General features: G+C 40.8%; 1 protein-coding gene and 1 pseudogene across 1 annotated transcript in view; one reads left to right on the top strand and one right to left on the bottom strand.

Annotated features, from left to right (window-relative positions):
- Nucleotides 1-26,511, top strand: part of LINGO2 (leucine rich repeat and Ig domain containing 2) — a 200,250-nt gene that overhangs the window by 95,040 nt on the left and 78,699 nt on the right. The gene's annotated exons all lie outside the window — the stretch shown is intronic.
- On the bottom strand, nucleotides 4-24,903 carry LOC105748253 (protein disulfide-isomerase A3-like; annotated as a pseudogene).

Consider the following 26,511-nt stretch of genomic DNA (forward strand, 5'->3'; position numbering starts at 1 on the left):
CTTCGTATTTCTTTGGATTTAGCTTCTCGTTGGCTGGAGAGAAGCAGATGGTAGGAAAACCTCTAACTTCATATGGAGAAGGCACATCATTGGCTGTGGCATCCATCTTGGCTGTGATAATATCTGGGTCTTTTCTGAGCTTCTCTCCCAGTTCTTTATACTTAGGCTCCAGATTCTTACAGTGACCTCACCAAGGAGCATAAAGTTCAATCAGCACGTCTTTATTTTCATCATTCACTAGTTCATCAAAACTCTTTGCTACCACTACCTTTACGGGCCTATCAGTGCTCTCTGGGATAGATCAGACTTCAGGTATCTCTTCAGGTTACCATCAAAGTAATCTTGCAGGAATATCTCAAGAGCCTTGCCATCACGCGACAATTCCTCCTGCATGACAAGCTTCTCTGCTTTTGCGGTTCTGATAGCAACAACAGCAGTCTCTCCAGTGGCGCTTTCCAAGCCAAAATCAGAAAGTTCATGGCTAAAGGTTTTGCAGCTAGCTACAGCAAAGTTGAGTTTCTTCCCAGCATCCAGGAATTTCTTTGCCACCATCATCGCTCTGTTTCTCCAGTAGTTGGAACGTTTAGCGTGTCCTTACCCTGTATCAGTCCTTACCCTGTATCAAATGTTTATTGTCTTCTGTCATGTGAGGGCAGATACCAAAAATGTTTTCCTGAATAAACTTTTTTAATCTTTCCACTGGTCATTTTCTGTTCTGTATATGCCACAGTCTTGTCCTCAAACTTGCTCATCAGATGTGAAGGACAAAACAAGGTGATACCCTCCCCATCATCATCATACTTGCTCACCAGAGACTCAACATTGGTGTGTGCACATTGGTAGTTATCTCTCAAGTTGCTGGCTGCTTTTTGAAACTCCGAGTGAGCTTCACTGAATAAATCTTTGAAAGAACCCACTACAGAAGCATCTTTATCAGTAAGGAATTTTCAGATTCTTCCTCAGTCCTGAGAGGAACTGAAGCTGGTCCAGCCTGCTTCTTCAGGTGGCTGACAGTTCTGTCAGCAGTCCTACGCCCATCATAGCACCTAAAACAGAATGTAAAACTTTTCAAGAATAGTGCTTAAGTAAATAATGATTTAAAATTAAAATAATTCTCCTCTACTGTGAGTCCTTTTTTCATTTTACAGACCGCTGCGTTTACTTTGTTACGCTCAGGATAAAATACATCCTGTGGGCATGTAAAATGCAAAAAGAAAAATGCATGCATGAGCGATTTTCATTAATGATGGTGTTTTAGATGTGTCTATATAGTCTTCTTAATTATTTTAATTACCATATAATATTTTGCTGAATTGATTTTATTATCTATTCCTGTAATCTTGGACATTTATGCTTTTTTTTCAGTCTTTTGGAATCATAGCTATTCTGTGCATAGGTTTTTGTTTCTGTTGAATTATGCCATGAGGAGAAATTCTGGAGTCTAAATTTGGATCAGAGTATATCCATCTTTATTATTCTTAACATATTGCCTTCCAGAAAGAATGTATCAATTGAAATGATCATTATAAATAAGTGAAAACAACAGCTTCCTTAAACTTTAACCAGCAATGGCTACCGTTTTTAAAATTTATTAGCTACTTAAACAGGTGATTAAAGGTATCTCCAGGCTCCATCAAGGATGGTCTTTTCCCCTGTTTTTCTTTATTACTGATATTTCTCTATGTAATGTTTGTGTTAATGTCATGGCTTATTCGATTTTTAGGTTTTGAGGTTTTCCTTCTGAATTTGAATGAACTCTTCATATATTACAAATGTTAATTTACCTGACATTTTCAGTACAAATATTTTTCTGAATCAGTTGTTTTTATAGGACAAAATTTAATTTACAACATTTTCACTTACAGAGGCTTTCAGTTTCCGTATATTCAGTAGTGGCAACACATCCATCCCTCTGCGTTTCCTCAGTGGATTCTTGTATTGTGTAAGGTGTAGCTCTAACACTTTGGTTTTCTAAATTGTCCTATTTTATCTTAATGCAACTTATTAAATAAGCCTTCTTTGTCCCTCTGTTTGGGAAAACTGACTTAGCTTTCCACATATGTTTGGGGTTTATTTCTAATGTTTCCACCTTTTCCTGTTGGTGTGCCTTTCTGTGTTTATGTCAATACCACAGTTTTAAGTTCTAATACTTTTGTATAAGTTTAATTTCTGATATGGCTAGATTTCTTTCTCTTTTCTCATGCTTGGATTGTCTATCAGAGTTTTGCCTTTTCTCATATTTTTCATACAAATTTTGTTGCAATTTAAAAAATCATATTGCCATTTTTAAAATTTATTTTATTTATTTTCGGCTGCATTGGGTCTTCGTTGCAGCGAGCGAGGGCTACTCTTTGTTGTGGTGCATGAGCTTCTCATTGCGGTGGCTTCTCTTGTTGCGGAGCACAGGCTCTAGGTGCACGGGCTTCAGTAGTTGTGGCACGTGGGCTCAGTAGTTGTGGCTCTCAGGCTCTAGGGCACAGGCACAGTAGTTGTGCCGCACGGGCTTTGTTGCTCCGCGGCATGTGGGATCTTCCCAGACCAGGGCTCGAACCCATGTCCCCTGAATTGTCAGGGGGATTCTTAACCACTGCGCCACCAGGGAAGCCCCATGTTGCCATTTTGATTGAAATTGTGCTAAGTCTGTAAATATCCTTGGAGTGAACATATAGATTTATGATTTCCAGTCTCACTGAGGCAAAAACTATACCTGTCTATTTAATTTTTTGAAAACTTCTAATAAGAGTTTGTAAGTTTCTGTAAAAGACTTCTGCTCTTACTTTGTACAGCATAAACCTTAGTGTTTTAGATTGCTTTTAATAAAATAGTAATGGCTAACTATTACTAAGCATGTAATATGCACCAGACACTATGCTAAGCACTTTGTGTATATTATCTCATGAAATACCTCTGTAAGGTAGCTACTGTTATCACCATAATGCCTGTGAGGAAGCCGAGGTTTATGCTGGTCACGTAATTTGTCCATGGCCACATGGCTGTTAAACAGTAGAGCTATGATTTGCACCCAGGACTGTCTGACTTCAAAGGCATTGTTCTTAACCACCATCCTATACCTGGTAAACTGGAATTATGAGCTAATAAGATAATGAAATTTAGCGAGAATAAAAGCAGAATTTTTATTTCAAGTGGATAAGCAGAGAAAGGTCAGTGTCTGTTCAGAATGTGAAAGAGTTCAGACCTTCTGTGGAGTATCAACTACTAAAGTGGCATGATTGCTCTAAACAAAATAATAAAACCCAGTTCTTTGTTAATGGATATATGACGTCAGCTATGGAAGGGGATAGTACCAGTGGATCAGTATCTAGAATGCTGTGTTCTCAGCCCCCTGTTTTGAGAGTGGTCTTTATAACTGGGAGTTTCAGGAGGGGATGATAATGTGGTAGATAAAGAGGAATTATGTAGAATAAATGGTTGAGGGATGGGAACTTTCAGCTTGGTTAAGAGAAGACATCTGAAGAGTTGTCTAGAGCAGAAAGGAATAGTCATGTGGTGAACAAAGGTTTCAAGGAAACATATTTTGACTCCAGTAAATTCTTACAGAATTAGCCTGTCCAACAGGGAAACTGGCTTCCTTGCAATTTAGTGAGTGCCTCATTCATTGAATTATTTGAGCAGAGACCAAAGGTTACAGAAAAGTGATTTCTAAATTGCAAAAGAAGTTGATGTAGATTAATGGTTTTTAAAGTGCAAGTCCAACGACTGTAGAATCAGCCAGAAACCACAGTTGTTAGAAACGCAAATTAGAGGACCCCCACCCAAGACTAACGAATCAGAAACTAAGATGAGGCAGCAGTCTGTGTTTTAACTAGCCATCCAGGTGGTCCCTGATGCATGCTAAAATTTGAAAACTACTAACCTAGATAAAGTCTAATGTTTCTTAAAACTCTGAAGTTTAACTCTTCTTACTGTTTGTCATGCAGTACACTTTTATATCAGTCAGTGTGATACTAATCGTGTACTACACCTAAGGGAAGTTCATTGTTGAAATAACAAAGGGACCTCATTGTAAAGTGGTCCCAGTAAATGGTTGGAGGTCTCTAATACGTGCACAGCAAGCTGTATCCACTAGTAAAGGCATGGCATACCCTCATTATATGTGTATTTTTTTTCCAAGGATGGATATGTAAATGCAAATTATCATACTAGTTTCATGCTTTTGTTTTCATCATCAAAGTGAATTGAAGTCCTCTGGAGGTGGTTTGGAGTAGATGGGAAAAACTAAATTTCTTATAGCTGGGAAACAGTAGATGTTGAATTCCCTTTGCCACTTAGCCATCTGTTTCTTCCACCGTGTTGTGAATTCCTTTGGCATTGGGAGCATATCTCATCCATCTTTGTATTTTCCATGGTGATTAGTGCAATGCCTGTGAAACGTTAGTGCTCAGTCATTGCTTATTAAATATAATGTATTTAAGGTAATAAGTTCTCCAAGTTTCAAAATATGTTTTTCATACAACATCAAAGTATTGTGATTAAATAAAACAGAGAAGACTAGAACCCAAGTCTGCCCAAACCAAACACAACCACTATTTACATTTTGTAATTTGGACAAATTTACATTTATTCAGATTACATTTGTAATGACTCTCGATCTTTTCTCCCGTTTTCTAAAGCTTCGTTTTACATGGTTATAATCATACTTGGCGTTCTGCTTTTTTCCCTTTTCATTGTAGATTAGGGCATCGGATTATACGATACACTCACATGTGCAGAGAGAATACAGAGTTTTAAATTTCTGGAGCTAACAATCTTTCTCATCAACCTAGTAGGTAATTGGAAAAATTGGCAATTAATGATAGCTTAGTCTTTTCCAGCTAAACAGTCTGTATCTGTGAAATAGTAAGTTCAATTGAGTTTATTGCAGAAAAATGCTCAGTGTTTCAGATTTCTGTCCCTCGTCTTCTTTACAAGATGGCATCTGGGTGGGGATTTTTGGGGGTTGGGTGGAGTGGGTAGGTGAATGGCTTATGTGAGACCATGGTGATGAGGGAAGAGGTCTCAGGTGTTTCCATCTATTCCAGTGCCCGGCTTCTGCTGGTTCACTGGCCTTCTCAGAAACCCCACATTCACTCTCCTGAGCCACTTGAGACATTGGGGCCCCCAGAAGGGATGCACACGCAGTTTTCGGAGGGAGTCAGAACTGTTTTAAGGTCATCTGTCTAGCCATTCATCAGTCAGTTTTACACCATCTCTCCTGCATTACCTGGCGTGCCGTCCTTAGTTGAGGTGAGATTCTTTCAAATGGAGAAAAGGCAACAGATACTTTCAACTTTCTTTATCAACTTATGCAGGAGTCTCCCCACCCTTAAAATACCTGCCTCAGAGAAGTCAAGACACACGAGCTTCCCACCTTCTTCCCCAAATTCTTCTCCCTTCTTGTTTGGACTCTCCCCTGTGTCAGCACAGATAGAACAGTTCTTTCCTCTTCCTGTCTGGTTACAACTACCATACCATACTATTTTGTGTTTTTTGTACACTTAAAAAAATGAAACCAAACCAAACCGAGAACACTTTGGTAAGGCCAAACTCTTGATATGAAGGAAAGGGAACTTTAAAATTTAGAAACCCGTGCTGTCGCTCCACAAACCTGGCTTTCAGATTGTCACTGCTCTTAGGAAAGTCTGTTGTGAGACTTAAGGCTGACCCATGATGCCATGATGTATGAGGCAGTCCCCATTCTCTGCTTCCCTGAAGCACCAACCTCATTGCTCAGCTGCAGCCTAACATGATTTTAGGGGGAAATAAAATATGTCCATTAAAAATTTATAAGTATTATATATATTAAAATGATATCAAAACACCCCTGTATGCTCTGGTGTTATGTAATGAGCACTGTGATTGGAGATGTATGTACTTTATTTAATCCTTGGGTTTAATTTATTTAATCCTTTATTCTCATTTTACAAATAGATACATTGAGACTCAAAAATAAACCTTGCCCTAGGTTTCACAGAGAGGGCATTCTTTCAACCACATTGTGCACAATAGTTAACCCAATGCATACACCACTGTTTATTTAACCATTCCTCCATATTTAGACATTTAAGTTGCCACAGGTTGTTTTTTTGTTTGTTTGTCTGTTTTAACATCTTTATTGGGGTATAATTGCTTTACAATGGTGTGTTAGTTTCTGCTTTATAACAAAGTGAATCAGTTATACATATACATATGTTCCCATATCTCTTCCCTCTTACGTCTCCCTCCCTCCCACCCTCCCTATCCCACCCCTCCAGGCGGTCACAAAGCACCGAGCCGATATCCCTGTGCCACGCGGCTGCTTCCCACTAGCTATCTACCTTACGTTTGTTAGATACAGGTTGTTTTAAAGGCAGATTTGCACCTCCTAGTACAAGGACCCGGAGTTTAGAATTCAAAGGCTACTTCAAACCAGATGGGGAAAACTTATAGATTAAAAGAAAACTAAAATATGTATCAACAACCAATTGCAATGTAATAACCTTAGGTGAATCCTGATATAAACACAATGTAATGACAACAAATAGAATCAATTGTAGAGGCTTAGGTGGAGGTCGGGAGGATAGAGGGAATGAAATTGGCCATCATTTGATCATTGCTGAAGCTAGGTGATGGGTACTTGGGGGTTCGTTTTCCCATTCTTTTGTATATGTTTGAAACTTTTCATAAAGAAACGTTTTCTAAAATGGAATAGGATTCCCTACGCTTCCTGAGTTTTGAGCAAGGAAGAGTTCCTTTTCTAATAATATTAAGCAAATATGCATTTGTATGATTTTGGTTCCAATCTCCAATCCCCCAGCCCCCTACCCTCAACCACATTCCTCTTACATACTATATAGCACTTGACAAATTTCTCTTGGGTGAGCCATGTCAGATGAAAATTCTTCTTCATTGTGGGGTAAAAAGAGGTCATCCGTGATCTTGAGTGATGTGTGTGTGTGTGTGCGTGCGTGCGTGTGCGTGTGCGTGTGTGTGTGTGTTGAGGGCACACAGTCAATGCAGCTGGCGAGCACCGCAGTTCTCTGAAACAGTCCCTGCCAGAGCCTCGTTATCCCACTCCATGCTGCAGTTTTATCATGTGTCTGAGAAAGTGTTTCCTCTGCCAGGCAGGAAGGAAATTTGAAAATAAGTGCCAACTTCTAATGCCCGGAGGGCATACACTGGCATCTCCTTTTCTGGTTGGTGAAGCCAGGATGTGCTGCAGAGTGTCTCATTAACACCAGGGGCTTGGCCAGGCAGGGTGCCCCAGTTTGAGCATGCATGCTATCCGGGCACAGTTTTTATTCGATCTATGAAATGTGCTAACGTCACGTTGCATTAGACCCCCGAAGGGAACTTGCTTTCTTTAGAAATGTTTACACTGTTTCCTCCCCTCACCTCTCCCTGTGCTACTGAACCAGGTATCTGGCAATTCCAGCCCCACTGACATGAGAGGAGGTAACATTTCATTCATCTCTCTTCCCCTCTCAATATCATTCAGAATTGTCATTCACATAATCATTAATATTTGTTAAATGGAAGAAGGGGGAAAGGGCGCAAAGGTAACATACATGGGAGAGAAAGTGAGGGACAGTAAAGAATGTAAGATATTGTTCATTGCAGAATATGAATGAACAAGTACATTATCACCTTGAGATTCTGGTGGGATTCTGAAATGGAGACAAAATACTAAAAAATAGATTAAAGATGTGAATTTTTCTATAAAGAACACAATGAAATTTAATGTGTAGGGGGAAAAAATCCCTTGAATTTTATAGCTTCTTTTCATACCCAGTACAAACTAATTCCAGGATTCAAGGGTGAAAGATGGTGGCCTTTGGTTATGTCACCTTCTTTAACATCTCTACAAAATTCAAAGAAACCAGAAAAATGTCATTAAAAAGATACCCATTCCAGTCAAAGACAAATTTCATCATCAAACTCCCAGTGTGTACCAGGGACTTTTTCATATCTTTTTCTCCCAAAACCGTATCATTGGCCTTGACAGTTTTATGCAAGTTGACAATTCAGTAAGGAGCACGTTGATTTCTGTAGAGGAGAGCCCAAGGGGCAAGTTATAGGTGATGAATGTGGTGGAGATTAAAAGGTAGTAATGAAGTGAATTTTCTGATCTCATTCTTTGAAGAACAGCCATTATCAGGAAATGCTTCAGAGTTTTGAACTGAAAGCAAATGGAAGAAAAGGAAATATGAAATGCTCAGTTTCTGTCTTATCTGTATACACCATTTTTTACCAGTCTTAGGCAGGCTCTAACATTTGTACCAGCACTAAGCTGGGTAATTCACACACTTAATTAAACCTTTAGAAACATGTACGTAGGTACATTTTATTCTCCCCACTTAGCAGTGAGGAAACAATTTAGAGAAGCTTGGTAAATTAGCTACAATCATAACTAAGAAGTCACAAGGCTAAGCTTCTAACGCAGCTCTGTCTGAATGTAATACCTGTTTCCTTTCTACTGTACTTCACTGACTCTGTTACTGTAAAGGAGATAGTGCTAAAGTAGTTTGTGGTTTTAGAAGAATGTTCCAAAATGTCAGTTCTTTTTACTTATGGTTGACGCCTGTGTCTTACACGCCTTACTCCAGGCATTAGGGAGTTGTAAAAGTTTCCATATTGCAATAATTATAACTGCAGACTTGTATGTTGTAGGGTGAGGTGCCATGGCACGGAAAAAGTTCATAACTTATAGTCTGTCACTAACTATCTGTGTGGCCTTGAACAAATGTCTAAATGCTCTGAGCCCAGATCATTGCTGCCAAATATAAGATAATTTATTAGGTTAAGTCTAAATTATCTTTGTCTTCTGTGATTCTCTTTTCCTGGTTGATGCACTGTAAGTTCCAGTAAATCAGAATTGAGATTTTTACTGTCACTGTTTGCAGATGACATGATACTGTACATAGAAAATCCAAAAGAAGCCACCAGAAAACTACTAGAGCTAATCAATGAATTTGGTAAAGTCACAGGATACAAAATTAATGTACAGAAATCTCTTGCATTCCTATACACTAACAATGGAAGATCAGAAAGAGAAATTAGGGAAACAATCCCATTCACCGTTGCAACAAAAAGAATAAAATACCTAGGAATAAACCTACCTAAGGAGGTAAAAGACCTATACTCAGAAAACTGTAAGACACTGATGAAAGAAATCAAAGAAGACGCAAACAAATGGAGAGATATACCATGTTCTTGAATTGGAAGAATCAATATTGTCAAAATGACTATACTACCCAAAGCAATCTGCAGATTCAGTGCAATCCCTATCAAATTACCAATGGCATATTTCACAGAACTAGAACAAAAAAAATCTTAAAATTCGTATGGAGACACAAAAGACCCCGAATAGCCAAAGCAATCTTGAGAAAAAAAAAAAAGCTGGAGGAATCAGACTCCCTGACTTTAGACTGTACTACAAAGTTACAATAATCAAGACACTACGGTACTGGCACAAAAACAGAAATATAGATCAATGGAACAGGATAGAAAGCCCAGAGATAAACCCACACACCTATGGTCAACTAATCCATGACAAAGGAGGCAAGGATGTACAATGGAGAAAAGACAGCCTCTTCAATAAGTGGTGCTGGGAAAACTGGACAGCTACATGTAAAAGAATGAAATTAGAACACTCCATGACTCCATACACAAAAATATACTCAAAATGGGTTAAAGGGCTTCCCTGGTGGCACAGTGGTTAAGAATCTCCCTGCCAACGCAGGGGACCCAAGTTCAAGCCCTGGTCCAGGAAGATCCCACATGCTGCAGAGCAACAAATGCCACAGCTACTGAGCCTGCACTCTAGAGCCTGCCAGCCACAACCACTGAAGACCACGTGCCTAGAGCCCATGCTGTGCAACAGGAGAAGCCACCACAAAGAGAAGCCCACGCACTGCAACGAAGACTAGCCCCCATCGCTGCAACTAGAGAAAGCCCACACACAACAACGAAGACCCAACACAGCCAAAAATAAATAAAATTAACTTAAAAAATGGATTAAAGACCTAAATGTAAGACCGGACACTGTAAAACTCTTAGAGGAAAACATAGGAAAAACACTCTTAGACATAAATCACAGCAAGATCTTTTTTGACCCACCTACTGGAGTAATGGAAAGAAAAACAAAAATAAACAAGTGGGACCTAATTAAACTTAAAAGATTTTGCACAGCAAAGGAAACCATAAACAAGAAAAGACAACCCTCAGAATGGGAGAAAATATTTGCAAATGAAGCAACGGACAAAGGATTAATCTCCAAAATATACAAACAGCTCATGCAGCTCAATATCAAAAGAACAAACAGCCCAATCAAAAAATGGGCAGAAGACCTAAATACACATTTCTCCAAAGAAGACATACAGATGGCCAAGAGGCACAGGAAAAGATGCTCAGCATCACTAATTACTAGAGAAATGCAAATCAAAACTATAATGAGGTATCACCTCACACCAGTTAGAATGGGCATCATCAGAAAATCTACAAACAGTAAATGCTGGAGAGGGTGTGGAGAAAAGGGAACCCTCTTGCACTGTTGGTAGGAATGTAAGTTGATACAGCCACTATGGAGAACAGTATGGAGGTTCCTTAAAGAACTAAAAATAGAATTACTATATGGCCCAGCAGTCCCACCGCTGGGCATATACCCAGAGAAAAGCATAATTCAATAAGACACATGCACCCCAATGTTCCTTGCAGCACCATTTACAATAGCTAGGTCATGGAAGCAACCTAAATGTCCATCAACAGATGAATGGATAAAGAAGATGTGGTAAATATATACAATGGAATATTACTCAACCATGAAAAGGAACGAAATTGGGTCATTTGTAGAGATGTGGATGGACCCAGAGACTGTCATACAGAGTGAAGTAAGGCAGAAGGAGAAAAACAGATATCGTATATCAACACATATATGTGGAACCTAGAAAAATGGTACAGATGAACCGGTTTGTAAGGCAGAAATAGAGACACAGATGTAGAGAACAAGTGTATGGACACCAAGGGGGGAAGGGTGGGTGGGATGAATTGGGATATTGGGATTAACATATATACCCTAATGTGTAAAATGGATAACTAACGAGAACCTGCTGTATGGCACAGGGAGCTCCACTTCGCTGTACGGTAGAAACTAACACAACATTGTAAAACAGCTATACCCCAATTTAAAAAAAAGAAGATGGGAGAGAGAAATGACTGAGATGAATGTCTTTACTAAAATACCAATACGTTTGTCAAACTTTAAAAAAAAATTGAGATTTTTAAAAATATGAATGCTCATTTGGGTTGGATTTTAAAAATCTTCCTAAAGTGACCTTCCATTTTAGCCAGTTTCTCTTGCTCTCTCTCAGTCTCACACACACACATGCACGCACTGCATACATGTACACACACACACCCAGCACACTCTGTACAATTAGCATTATTATTTATACTCAAAGAAGGGCAGTTCAGAGTTGGTTTCAGACACAAAGCACACAGATAAGTAGGAATTCCAGGCAGTTTAGTTATTCAGCACAACTTGAACATTAAGACAACAGCCCATCTGTCCATCCCACTGTCCTCTACCACCCCTTGTGAACTCATGGAAGGTTGTTGATCTGGACTCAAGTCTAGAATTCTGGCTGCTTTGCTATGAGGCTATATTGGCCTCACCTACCTCCAAGCTCTCAGAAACCAGACTGTGACATGCAGTATGAAGAAATAGATGTTAGATTCAGACATAGCAGGTCTTGGATATTCTTTTGAGAGGATATTTTTTCAGCTGTCCACAGTGGTAACTTTTTGGCATTTCATTGTATATAGACTTTGGGTTCTAAGGAGGAAATGTTAACCAGCAATGCTGTGGCATGATTCCACCTAGTGAGGGAATGAGATTCTTAGCTTGACGAAGTCTTCCTGCCACAGATACTATCAGTATGTGACTGTCTTTCCTGCCAAATTGATAACTTCTCAAGAGCCCACTATGTACTGTAGACATCCCTTTATTGCTATAGCACCCAACTCAGTGCCTGATACATAGTGGCAGTACATCAAGTAAACAGCAGCATGTATTTCGTGGTGGGGTTAAAAAAAACCATGAATTTTGGAGCCAGGCATCCCTGTGTTCAAAGTTCTGGCTCTGCTAATTAACCTGTGTGTTTTAGGAAATGTTGGTTCGATTCTCTGAGCCTCAGTTTTCTTATCAGTACAATGGGATGAATAAAACTTCTTGGGATGTTGTTTAAGGTTTAGAGACAGTATAGGCAAAGCAGCTATTGAATTGTGGGCACTCACTGGGCAATAGCCAACAGCAGCAATATTGGAGGTAGGCAGGACTAAATAAATGTTAGAACAATAGAATTATTATCAAGAGCTGGGTTATAAGCCGTTGTGTCATAGTAGAGAAGGAAACTGCCATGAACCTATCAGGAAGAAAGAATTTTTTTCATTTAAAATACAAAGAAAAGTGTTTTAACAATTAAGAGTGGTCTGTCTTATGAGGTGAGAAGATGCCTGCCCCAAAAAAGGAAAGAAAAAGAAGACTTCAAGGTGTCTTTAAACCAGTAAAAGATGGAAAGGAAGTTAACACTGGGCTATTACTGGGAGACTTCCAATTCAGCAGTTTCTCCATTTCTGATATCCGGGTTCATTTTCAGTTGTGAAGGCTTCCCAGTCAAACATGAAGCCATAATGTTCAAGACGGATTATTAGTAGTTTGCCTTCGCTGCACTAGCATAAATTCTTTGGAGAGGAATTGAAAAGACCACAAGTAACTTTTAATGAAGCAGTCTGTTTTGCTAACATCAACCAAAAACTAACAGGAAAGAAGGCACAATGTAGTTTGTAAGGAAGGGGGTGATAATCATTCAACATTTGATTTACACTGTAAATGCAAGGAATGGAGGAAAGTGGTTTTGAAAAATCTCCCAGGACCAAAATAAAATTGCTCACCTTATCTCATGCTGATGAGCACATGGGCTCCGGCTTGGCATATGTTTTCATAAACTTCACATTTTCAGGGAGTGTGGCAGATGTGTAAAGAGGAACACATCTGCGACACCGTGGAGATGTTTTAGCAGAAGGCACAAGGTCGTGGGTCAGAGGGGGGCATTTCCTGGGAGAAAAGACAGCAGAAATACACCTCCTCATGGGCCCCAACACCAGATGAGCAGAGCACTGGCGTTTGTGTCTATGAGGGACCAAATTTTTCATTAGGAAACTATTGAAAGACTAAATTGTTCTGTCTCATCAAATGACGTCAGGATTTGAGATTTGCTGTGACTGAGTTAGCCCTCACTCCCTCAAAGAGTAAACGCTATGGGCTTCCCTGGTGGCGCAGTGGATGAGAGTCCGCCTGCCGCTGCAGGGGACACGGGTTCGTGCCCCTGTCCGGGAAGATCCCACATGCCGCGGAGCGGCTGGGCCCGTGAGCCATGGCCGCTGGGCCTGCACGTCCGGAGCCTGTGCTCCACAACGGGAGAGGCCGCAGCAGTGAGAGGCCCGCGTATCGCAAAAAAAAAAGGAGTAAACGCCATGGACTCACAAATATTCTTATCCCTTCCTCTTCTGCGGTGATGAGCTGGTCCACCCAGATGTGAGGCTGTTTACACACAGGGCCCTAAAGACTTAAATGTACTCAATGGCGCGCGCGCGCGCGCACGCACACACACACACACACACACACACACACACACACACACACACACACACACACACACACACACACACACACACACACACACACACACACACACACACACACACACACACACACACACACACACACACACACACACACCCCTCCTATGCTTCAAGCTAGCCTAGAAGGCATTTCCTCTGGTAAACTTTACTTCCCCTGCCCCTCCCCACCTTTAATTGTGCCTGTATTATTAGTTAGAATGTGTATGCAGTAATGCGTTTTTTCTTGCATTTTGCCTAAATGAAAATCTGAGGGTCTCTTTAAATTTTTTATGTAGAGCTTCAAAAACTTTAAAATTACGTAGTCAAATTCATTGATTTGTTGTTGTTGTTCGCCTCATTTCTTGAAATTAAGGGCACAGCCTCATGCCTTTGAGAAACATTTATATAGACAGTTATACTTCATGAGTGTCCAGTCGGCACAGCCCCACTGGCAGGCAGCTCGCACTCGGTTTCTAATTCTGCGAAGGGGATGTATATATAATATATATATGTAATTTTATTATATATTATTTATTATATATTTATAATATAAATATATATATTATATAATATAATTTATATATATATATATATATATATATATATATATAAACACTTGTTAATATATAGAAGTCCTCTTCCCTTTGCCGGCTAAAAGGATTCTGGCTGTGCCCTAAACTCTTTCTCCTGCCTTGCCTTCTTTCAATGCCAGTCTCCTTTTTTTGGGATGTCATGGCACAGAATCATGAAGAATAGTGGTACAGGAAAAGGAAGTTCAGAAAGTTCATTCAGAAGAGATTTAAAGGAAAATGCTGGGAAGCAAGCAACCATGGTGTCTCAGAGAAGCGAATACAGAAAACAAATGGGAACTTGAATATATTGCTGTGGTTTGTGAATATCCTTCACAGTGTTTGAAAAATACAAGTTAAAAAAAATCTGTGTTTTTTGAAAATAGATTTTGTTTGTTGGAGTGTTTTTCTGTGACCTCAACAGGGTTCTGTACTACTACGTGTATTATGATTTTATAAGCAGTGCTTTTAAAACTTATGAATATGAGCATGTGCACATCTCTACAATTTTCTACAATATATGTTCCCAATACCTCATATTCTTGGTTTCCCACATCCCTCTCTTTTTCTCATTAGAGGCCCCTTCTGGTCTCATAGTGGTTTCCTTTTCCCCATCACTTAATGAACAGTTACTTAAATGAGCCATGATAAATGTCTGTCCTGGCATGGTCTCAAGTTAAATTCATTATAAATGTTGGGTTGCTTAGGCTAAAATGCCTCTTATCATCTCAGAAAATGAAATTGCAGGCTCATTTTCCAGAAGTAGCTAAGGACGATTGCACTCATCAATCGTCTCACAATTAGGGTGGAGCTGCCTGGTGGTTAAGAGCTCAGCTCTGAAGCTCCTCCCCCATGGTTCAGCCCTAGTCCAGCTACTACTGTCTGTTTTTAATCTTGGGAAAGTTACTTGACCTTGCCATGCCTCAGTTTCCTCACTTAAAAAGAGAATATTTGTAATTCTAACCTCATGAGGTTGTGGTAACACTGTAAATGAGTTCATTCATGTAAAGAACTCAGAGTAGCTGGCACTTAACAAAATAACTGCCCCCCCCCATACACAAAAGAAAGTAGAAGTTGTCCTGGTTACCAAAGGGGAAAGGGGGGGGCGGAGGGATAAATTAGGAGGGTGGGATTAGCATACATACACTACTATATATAAAACAGATAACCAACAAGGACTTACTGTTTAGCACAGGGAACTCTACTCAATATTTTGTAATAACCTATAAGGGAAGAGAATCTGAAAAAGAATATATATGTGTCCATATATATATGTGTGTGTGTGTCTGAATCACTTTGCTGTATACCTGAAACTAACACAACATTGTAAATCAACTATTCTTCAATAAAAAGTAAAAGTTTTAAAAGAAGCTGTCCTGCAAATATTGCATGAAAAGTTGGTAGACTTGAAGGTGACCCTATTCGGTGATTCATGTTTGAGTTCCTGGGTTCTGATATATCCATTCACTCATTCAGTGGTGATTCATTGAGCCCCTGCCATGACAGTTATGACATTATGCCAGCAATCATGGCACAAAGATGAATAAGACACAGTTGTTGACCCTAAAGAGTCCCCAGATTACAGAGGGAAAGAGCATATAACAAACAAAATGTAGCAAGAAAGTGCAAGAATTTTTTTTAAGCCTATAAGGTACAAAGCTCATGCAAAACAAGGACCAGGTAATATTGTCCAGGAACTCTAGGAAGACTTCCTAAATGAGATGAAAGATTAGTTGAGTTGTTGAAGGGTGAACAGGCACCCACTAGGCAAATGATTGGAAGAAACCAATTGCAGGCAAAGTAAATAGCGTACACAGTGATCATATAGCAAGCAATTTAGTCTTACTGGAATATAGAGTTTGAGTCAAGAAATGGGAAGAGATGGAGCTAGACCAGTGGGTGGGAGCCATGAAGACCCGTCAGCCCTGTTAAGATAGATCTAAGTCAGAGAAGGCTGCCGTTTATTACACATCTAGTGTGTATGTAAGTAGGGCCCCAACTCAAAGTTGCCTCCATACCCTGAGCAGACTGCAGTCGTGACCAGGCAGTTATTTAGTTATATCCATACTCATCATTTTCCTGCATTAGCACCATTTGAATGGAGTGCTTGAGTTTGGAACCTTGGAAATAGGAATTCCTCTAGAATAAGCAGAGCAGCAGCATGAACGAATTACACACAGATATATCAAGATGTGTGCAGAGGCCCTGACAGAACTATTTGCAATAAGCATTACACCTTTCCCATTTAAACACCAATTCCTCATTTGTAGAGATTAATACTTTTCTAACTTCTGGATCCAAGTTTTCATTAGAACCTCTTGTCCGGACTAAGCTAGTCATCATTTCCTCTTTCTAGAAATATTCTGGTTTCTCACCCTTCTCCTGAATTTTTTTAAACTAAGTTGCTAAGGAGCCTTTCCCTTAACTTGTCTTCCATCTTACACACGTGCCTATTTGCGTTTTTCCATTCATGCTATTTCAGTACAGTGCTGAAAGGGAACCACTTCCCTCCAACTAATTAAATACTTAGGAGGCATCTTGGTTTAGGTTAGGTCGCACCAATCTTTGGGTTAACGTATTCTCACTTCACTTGTCTTTCTTCGTAGCTTTCCCAAAGCAGCACTTTTTCTTTGGACACTTTTCTAATGAAAACCATTTTTTGCCAAAAGATTTTTACCTTCATCGATTACAAACTCTGCCCCCAGCCGTAGGTCTACTAGAGCTAGATTGATAACTTCAGTCTTTGTGGTTTTCCTGACAACCACAGTTTGGCTAACCAGGAGCCCCTATAAAGAACCTGGCTACCAAGCTAAAGCTACTTCTGCCCGGAATGTCACGTGTGTCCAGCGTGTTCTAATGGTTCCTCTTCTTTCCCATGACCTGGGACACTTCTGTACCCTTTTGCTTTCCTAAAAAGAAATAACTAATTAGTTAATTGCTGGTAAGAAGACTGTTTGCCTCAGAACAGCATGTCATTTCTACATGGTCTTTGTCTGTTTTCCCTTTCAAAAACTTCCCTTTTTGCCTACAAAACAAGACAGTCTTGTTTAATACGTGATGCTTTGGCTTCTCTTATAATTGTTTCCTCCCCAATAGAAAATCCCTTTGGGGCTCATTTAAATTCTTTAACTCTTTCCTGACATTCAGCAGAGAGGCTTCCTAAGAATCAAAGCACTTTACTAAATAAGTAAACTATATTCCTATCTTTGGCATTGTTCCAACAATAATTTTCAAAATTGAAGGACAGATGTTGAATGACCACATTGGATCAAATACCTGATGAGTCAGTATTAGTATTGTATATGCACGTGTTGTGTAGTTTTGCTGTTTCCATTCCATCTAAATAATAAGGAATTCAAAGCAAGAGGATATATAAAAGCCAATAATGATAAGCTTTTACATTCATATAGACCCTCCTAACTCTTAACAAATACATTTTCAATATACATACCCCTACTGTGGTGTCAGCTCTGTACATTGGAAAGATTGATGTCACTTCAATTTTTATGTCCTAACACAGTCTTAGAATTTTACTAATAATGTTGCCCCTGAAATACATGTAATTATTCAGGGGAAAGTCAATACGATATGTAAAGTAAATGCTTCAACTGAAGACAGACCTGTATAACATTCATTAATTATGTGAATGGGTAATGTATAATAGCATGTGTGGTTAATTATCAAATTGTGTTGAGTTTAACAGAAATTCTACTAGTTCATAGTTGCTAACACTGGATTCTATAATATACTGTAGCATACCAGAAACACTCTGACAGTTGTCAGAGGAAGTCCTATTAACTGTGAAAGGCCTTCATAAATGAGACACTGCCCTTGAAATTATTGAATTGTTTTGAGAAAAGCATTTATAGCCACAGTGAGAACACAGGTTCTGAATTCAAAGTAATATTTAAAATACGCCCTATAAGAAAATTTATGGCTTTATCCACTTTGCCTATACAAGTCCCTCTGAAGCATAAATCATAAAACAGAGAAAAAAACACACATCAGCTGAGTAGCAGAGTGCTGACAAGAACTAGGAAAATAAAAGCAACTTCAGGCCATTTATACCCAAAGACCCCGAGGGTTGAATTTCCCGGAGGGCAGGTGCTGTAAGTTAATATGTAATTGTTGCTTCTTGAGAAAATATTTGAATATCCAAACAGGCACTGGAGTTGCGTGGATGTAGTTAGGTCTGTGGTTTGCAATATCTGTGGAACGGGAAGGGACTCCAGGGCTTACAGCTAGCCACAGTCACCCTGCACCCTTAATCTGCAGCTCATCCACCTGAAATGGTAGTTTGGTTCTGCTTTTAAAGACTGGAGCCAAAACAAGTCAGAGCGGGAAAAAAATGAGTTCTGAAGAAGAGAAGATAGCAATTACTAGCTTAAATATTGTTTTTGAACTCATATGAGAAAAATGTCAGGTCACTGGCTATCCTCCCTGAGAACTTGTTCCAGGAGATAAATCCTTGGTCTCCAAGCCAAGGAGATGGGATGAACTCTCTGTTTGTTCTATGGCCAAGAGATGCTGTCATTGTTTTCTAGGCTGATTCGCAAAGCCCTATCCTTCGAGTGTGACACATAAGGATACTTGAGTTCATTGTGAGTTGCTAAAATTCTAGGCTTCTGGAATACAAAGTAAGGCCAGGCTGAGCTTTGCTAACAAGGATCTCTGTAAACCCTCCAACGAACTGCCTGGAATATATACGTTTCAGAAAATTGACAGAAAATGCTCCCTAGCAAGAGAGCTAAATGGAATGGGCTGCTGGGGAAACATTCTAAGTAGGAACAGGATCCCAAAGCAGAATTTCCAAAGGAAAGAAAATGAATAATCAGCCTTCTCCCTTTCACAGCTGCCCCTCTCCCTATTCAACAACCGGCAAAGGAGCCGTGTTGTTACGAAATGCACACCCGGGAGTGGAGTAGCAGCTGGTGTGCAGGCAGCTGAACGCCCCGGCAAGCCCTGGCCCCAGGAAACAAACACCTCCCAGGTTTAAGGTAGAGCCACAGGGGAAATGAAGCTGATTCACTTGGGAAGAGCCTGCTAAACTATGGGGAGGGCCCAAGACCTCCAGAGCCAATGAGGCCTCGCCGAGGCATCTCGTAGAAGGAAGGCCTTCAGACGTTCCTAAAAATGAACTGCGCCTTTTTAGAGAAACTGATACTTAAAGTTGTGTTTACAAGAATAGAATCCATAAGTGCCCAGGGGAAAGTGATGAACGGGGTGGGGCTTGGGGGGAGAGAGGGAAGGGAGTGTGAAATCATCATGCTAAACAAACGGCCTTCAAGGAGACGAAACACACGACTTGGGCCAAATGCACACCAAGCTCTGACTAACTGAACTCAGCAAAGTCTTCTGCCCTCTTCCTAATAGATTTAGCAGATGATCCTGGTTATTTCTTAACACTTCTTCATATTTCACAGAGGAAACAAGCTCATTCAGAACGGTATTAATCCTAGGTGGAATAGAAACCCTTGAAAATTTTTCATGTCATTGTTGGGATTTTGCCAATATGAAAGGAATTCATTCTCAAACTATAAAAAACTAGGAGGAAAAAATCAGTCCATGATTGTTACTCAATCAGGTCCAGCTGCTCGCCACTCAAAAAATCAATACGAGAGAGAGAGACAAATGTTGGTAGAAGAGAAAGGTGCCTTTAATCAGAATACTAGCAATTTGTGGAGATGGTGAACTCAGTGTCCCCCAAAAACCACTTCCGAAGATTCTGCTGGGCCATGAAAGTTTTCAAGGGAAGAAAGGAAGTAATCTCAGTTAATCATTGAGATGCGGGGGTGTCAGACTTGTCACCCTCCCCCCACTGCGGGCAGCCTCATCGACTCATTGTGACCATCCTCTAGATGTTACCGTGTTCATACAGTTTGGCCACACAGTTTTTTCGTGAGATTACCGAAAGGGAAGCTAGGGAAGAGATCTGGTCATCATTTCTACTTCTTTGATCTATGGGAAAAAAATGACAGGTTAGGCAAGGTATTGTATGATTAAAAGATCTGAAAGGCGTGCTTGGGCTGGAGATAAGTAGAGCATGTGGGTCCTCAGTTTAACAGTTAGTTACAACATAACTTTGCTAAAGTGACAAGAAAAGGGGCTTCCTGCTGAGGGCAGTTTCCTGCAAAGAGCTGCTTACATGATGAAATTCCTTAATTGATATCTTGATGTATTTACTTTCTGGGAGCCTTTTAAAATTATAACATGGCAACTTACACCCCTACTGCTATGCTTCTGCCTACCATTAACAGAAGTACGGCAGAGCAGTGAGCCAGTGCAGATGGCAAGAGCAAGAGCCTTGGATGACTCCTAATACAAGATCCTTTGCCTAAAATTGCCAGTGTCTCCAAAACTCTTCAATGAGCATTTTGTTTAAAGAATGAATAAATAGCTATTTAGTGTAACACACTGGGCTGGGCCCAGTGGACATGTACAAAGGGAGTACATGTATCTATCTTCACATACACAACTGAGGTCACATAAGTAACTAAAGGGATTAAGGAAGCAAATGCCGAAGGGGACAGGCTTTGTGTTATCGGTTGCAGTAGTCCTGGCTTCTGTCGATGCCATGTTTTCTAGTTTTCAAGCACATTGCTCATCTCAGTGGAGAGCTGCAGGAATTTCATTTGGACAAATAATCAGAGAAAGGATGAGGATAGCAAGAGTGCTCTCTCCTGAAACGTTCAGGCTCAAATCTCTTTCTTACACAAGAGAAGGTGAAGCTTGATGAAAGGCTTCGTTTTAAAATTGTACCCTTTTTTTTTTTTTTTGCTGCACACTGTTCCCCTCATGTCACTGGCACTGAAGACTAGATGACTTAACCAACGTAGAACGTTCAGATGGCCGTGTTTGTTCGTCATGACGTTGCAGGAGCGTGTTTCTGGCAGGATCTCCCTATGTCAGTGTATATTCAGTAGTGAGTTACAGGTTCTTTTCCCTGGATTCCAGGTCTGTCACCCACTAGTTCTGTGGCCTTGGGTGGGCTGCTTGACCACTCTGGGTCTCATCATCTTCACCTGTAAAAGAGGTTAAGAAACTCCATTCTGCTGCCTTGGTGAGCTACTCTAAGACCCAGTGAGGACTTCCCTGGTGGCGCTGTGGTTAAGAATCTGCCTGCCAGTGCAGGGGACACAGGTTCAATCCCTGGTCCGGGAAGATCCCACATACTGCGGAGCAAGTGAGCTCGTCCACTACAACTACTGAGCCTGTGCTCTAGAGCCCACGCGCCACAACTACTGAAGCCCGCGTGCCTAGAGCCCACGCTCCACAAGAAGGGAAGCCACCGCGATGAGAAGCCCGCGCACCGCAATGAAGAGTAGCCCCCGTTCGCCACAACTAGAGAAAGCCCGTACGCATCAACGAAGACCCAACGCAGCCAAAAATAAATAAATAAATATATTAAGGAAAAAAAAGACCCAATGAGAGTGCCTGAAGGCACTGAGAGATGGAAGATATTTCTGTGACCTGCCCCTGAGTTATAACGGGATCCACACACACACAGTCGAGTGCCTAGAATCATGAGGTGTGAGCACTTCGTTATGTGAATCACATTGAATTGTCAACAGGGTAGGAGCTTCCTCTCCTTCCCTGGCGGGAGCCTTTCTATGATCAGCATTCCTGCCGCCCGGGAGGCTGAAGTGGAGCTGGGCAGAGAGAGTGAGGGAAGTGTGTGGACTTTTGTAATACAAATAAAACAACAAATGCCTCCCCAGACAGAGCAGCAAGAGGAAACAGCCTGCACCTGGCCCTGTGTTTTTATCATGTTGTTGATGTTGGTTTTTCCCCCCCCAAAATTGGATTAGGCCCTGTGTGGAATTGTGAATGCCTGTACACCTACTTCATGACAGGACAGCAGAGCAATCTGTTTTCAAAGGCCAAGAGCTGGTTGGTTTTTTTGTTTTTTTTTTTACCTTCAGCTCTGCAGTTTTTCTGTCTCTTCATTCCAGTGAGGCTTTTTTTTTTCCCATCATTTTGAGTCAGCAGCCTGCCGGTAACAAAGGTACCCAGCTGTTCTCTGAGTTCTAATTTCAAAACTACAATTAGATATCATCTCACACCAGTCAGAATGCCCATCATCAAAAAATCTAGAAACAATAAATGCTGGAGAGGGTGTGGAGAAAAGGGAACACTCTTGCACTGCTGGTGGGAATGTGAATTCGTACAGCCACTATGGAGAACAGTATGGAGGTTCCTTAAAAAACTACAAATAGAACTACCATATGACCCAGCAATCCTACTGGGCATATACCCTGAGAAAACCATAATTCAAAAAGAGTCATGTACCAAAATGTTCATTGCAGCTCTATTTACAATAGCCCGGAGATGGAAACAACCTAAGTGTCCATCATCGGATGAATGGATAAAGAAGATGTGGCGCATATATACAATGGAATATTACTCAGCCATAAAAAGAAACGAAATTAATTTCCAAACAACTTTTAGTAGGTACTGCCCGCCTTCCCAGCTGTGGGCTGCCTCAATAACACACCAGATTAAAGGTATTTTAGGGAGGGTTCTGAGGATTATGGTGAAGTGTGGTTTTGCCCACTAGTTTTAAGAATAGAATCGCTAATATCTCCCTGTAGTCATTTGTTTTCCTTTGATAGGTGAGTGTGTGTTCTGGACAATTTACTGCAATGCAGACCTGAAGGGGAACTGGCAGGGTTCTCCCAGATGTACCACAGCAGCCCTGGACAAGCAGTAATCATAGCTGACGCCCGTGAGCAGGTCATAATTATCTTAACTAATCCCACCCCAACAAGAACGCTGTGTAGCAGATGTCTCATTGTCCCCATTGTATAGATGAGGAAATGGAGCTTTGGGGAGGTTAAGTAACTAAGGTCACACAGGAAGCACATAGCAGACCCCAGGTTCCAACGCAGGTAATCTGACTCCGTCAGAAGCCATCTACTTCTACTGAAGTGGGTAGAAGCACAGACTGACTGCTCAACTCGTGCATAACAAAGTAAAACATGATGGGATGATCCCTTTTTCTTTAGCGAGTGTCTCCAAAACCTAACACAAGGCCACCACTGATGTTTTCAGTATATCAGAGAAATCACACCTCTATAGCATCTCAGTCTCTAGGAAGAGTTATTGCTTTTTCCATTTTAAAGACTCATTGATTAGCCAAGAAGAAGCTTGAATATGGGGAGAACTTGACCCAACACTATAAAGCTTCATTAAACTAGACTCCATTCATTACTATCATAGAATCAAACATCAGAATCAAAAAAGTATGGAAGTGACTGTATGATTTAAGTCCTTGTGTTCAAAAAGAAACCTCTCTCTCTCCCCCTCCTCCACTCTCTCAAGTGCCCCGTGGCCCTGGGAAGTTCAGCAGCTTGTCAAAAATGCACAAGTAAATTCAGGATTCAGAATTTCTGCATATCAGGACAGGAGTGTGGGCTGAACTTAGGCTTTGTACTGACTAGAAGGTAATGTTTGCTAAGCAAATTAATCAGGTAAACACACTTGCAATGGAATATTTAAGCTAGTCAAGAGAATAAATTGCTTCCAAGCATGTATTCACATGCAAATGATTGATATACTAATTTTAAGTCACTCTTATCTTTTCATTAAAGGCTGCTCCCTTGAGGACCTCTGTTAGGTACAACTTTATTAAGTAAACATTCCTGAATATATCTATCTTAGGAAAACAAACTGTCTTAATTCAGATTTTTCATTGGTTCAGATAGACATCTGGCCCTCCTACCCCCAAACCCAGATTAAATATTTCACCCAGAAGTAATTATTGAGTGCCTCCTGTGTGTCAGGCCCCGTGTTAGGCCCTGGAAATCCAAAGGCGGATAAGGTATGATTCCTATTTAGAAAAGGTCCATATACGTTGAATTTTCTTCTTCTCAAGACGTCACAACTTTTCCATTCATGAATGCTTAAGACCACATGGGCAGCCCTGGGGTGTGGGGAGAGGATTAAAGAGTCACCAGATACCTAATTTCCTCTGAACAACGTGATTCCAGATTCATGTGTACTGTGTGGACCAAATAGGTTTGTCAACTGCCATGTGTTAGTATTATTACACATGAAGAAATTGAATTTTAATTCCACCATTGGTATTGCAATGTAACAAATTAGAAAGGCCCAGTAGAAGGGAGGGCCTGATTTTGAAAGACAACAGTGTCTCTTCTAGTCAATATCTTTGGGGACTGAGGGATCCTGTGACAGAGGCTTTTAAGCACCAAACTTAGTGTTATGGTATCCATTCTGAATTGGAATCTTTTTCAGTGGATAAAGTATACTTGCCTACACTGTTGAGCAGCATATGTTGATGACTTCTATCCTTTTGGTTGTTCAGCCCCAAAGTCAATCTTGGGTCCTTTCTTCTTCTCCCACTGCCTATCAAGTCTCCCTCATTATATATTCAGAATCTGACCACTTCTTACCTTCACCTCCATCTGCTGGTACAAGCCACGTCATCTTTCATCAGCATTATTCCAGTAGCCTTCTAAAGTTTCTGCCCTTGCCTCCTTAGAATCTCTTGTGATCCTTTGAACTTGTAAGACGTCAAACCCTGCAGTGGTTTTGCAGCTACGTCCAGGTCACGTGGCCTACGGAGACCTTCATGATTTGGCTCATGTCGCTGACTGTCTCCCCCTGTGCCCTCTCTTGTTCTCGCTGCCCCCTGCTGTTTCTCAAACAGGCCAGGCATGCCTCTATCGTGGGGCCTTTGCATCTTCTGTTCCTTGTGTCAGAAATAGTCTTCCTCCAGATATCACCCCCTGCCTCACTCCCATCAAGTCTTTGCTCAAAGATTTTTTTTTTTAAACCTGTCCATTGAGGGGCTGTTGTTTTAAATATAAATTTATTTTATTTATTTATTTTTGGCTGCGTTGGGTCTTTGTTGCTGCGCGCGGGCTTTCTCTAGTTGCAGCGAGTGGGGGCTACTCTTCACTGAAGTGCACAGGCTTCTCATCGCAGTGGCTTCTCTTGTTGCAGAGCACGTTCTCTACAGCGCAGGCTCAGTAGTTGTGGCGCACGGGCCTCGTTGCTCTGTGGCATCTTTCCGGACCAGGGCTCGAACCTGTGTCCCCTGCATTGGCAGGCGGATTCTTAACCACTGTGCCACCAGAGAAGCCCCTCAAAGATCATTTCACATGAGGCTCTCCTTAGCCTCCCATTTACAACTGCTGCCTCGCCACCTGGCACCCCCTTTCCTCCTTCCCTGATTTTTTCCATGGTACTTTTCACTGACAGACTATCTATGCCTCTTAATTATTTTGATTTCTCCACACTCACGCAACGTAATGTAAGCAAAACAAGGACAGGGATTTTTCACTTTTGTTCACTGCAGTATTCCCAGCCACTAGAAGAGCGCCTAGCACATCGTAGGGACTTATTAGCTGCCTATGTAAGTAATTAACCTATGAATGAGGGACATCACTACAAACCCTTAGTTGAGGCGTTACTTGCACCTCAAGATATATATCAGAGTCTCTGCAGGTGCGAAGGAAGCATGTATAGTGTGCAAACAAAGGAATGCTGTGGTCCACTGCTTTGATTTGTTTCCACATTTGTAAAAGAAGGACATGAATTTATAATGTTTTGGAAATAGTAACTAAATAACTTCACAGTGTCATTTTGAATCCGTGTCTGTGTTTCACAGGTTGTCTGTTTCCATCACTAATGGACGAGTCCCTGTCACTTTCTGTTCTTACCAGCACCACCTTCTCAAACTACATTCTGGCCTGTTGTTTATAATGTATGGTAGGGTCAGAACGTGTTAGAGTTGTGCCTCAAATACTACTAATTAGCTTCAGAGAAAAGCCTGTGTGTGACTCACTCCCTCAGGCTGAAGTGATGGCACATTCCCGCAGGGTCACTGTGATCCCAGGACCCTGCACACTTACTGTCTGCTGTTAGATACTTAATGCACATTGGCTACTCGATGCTTTCTTTATTTTGTGTTTCCGATCCAGTTTGCCTGTTTGTGATTGCCAGATATTTAGCTCACGAATGAGAGAAGTTTCTCTGGGCCCTTGTGTTTTTTCATCTTGCATGCAGTAGTAAGCTTTTTATATTTCTCAGGAGTTTTGTAAGACTTTTTCTAAATTAGTTCCTTAAATAACAGTGAGTCTGTTAGTTCAGGGTGTGATACTTACTAGTCAATACGTAAATATCGTCTATTAATTAAAAGTCCACATTATTTGTTAAAAGGAAATTAACATAAAAGTATATAAATACGCACTTTCTATCTCAGGATCTCAGAAGTGGCCTCACGCAAAGAAGGCCATTTTCTCATGTCCCAATTTGTGTTGAA

The sequence above is a fragment of the Orcinus orca genome, chromosome 6 (assembly GCF_937001465.1).
Source record: "Orcinus orca chromosome 6, mOrcOrc1.1, whole genome shotgun sequence".
Classification (NCBI taxonomy): Eukaryota; Metazoa; Chordata; class Mammalia; order Artiodactyla; family Delphinidae; genus Orcinus; species Orcinus orca.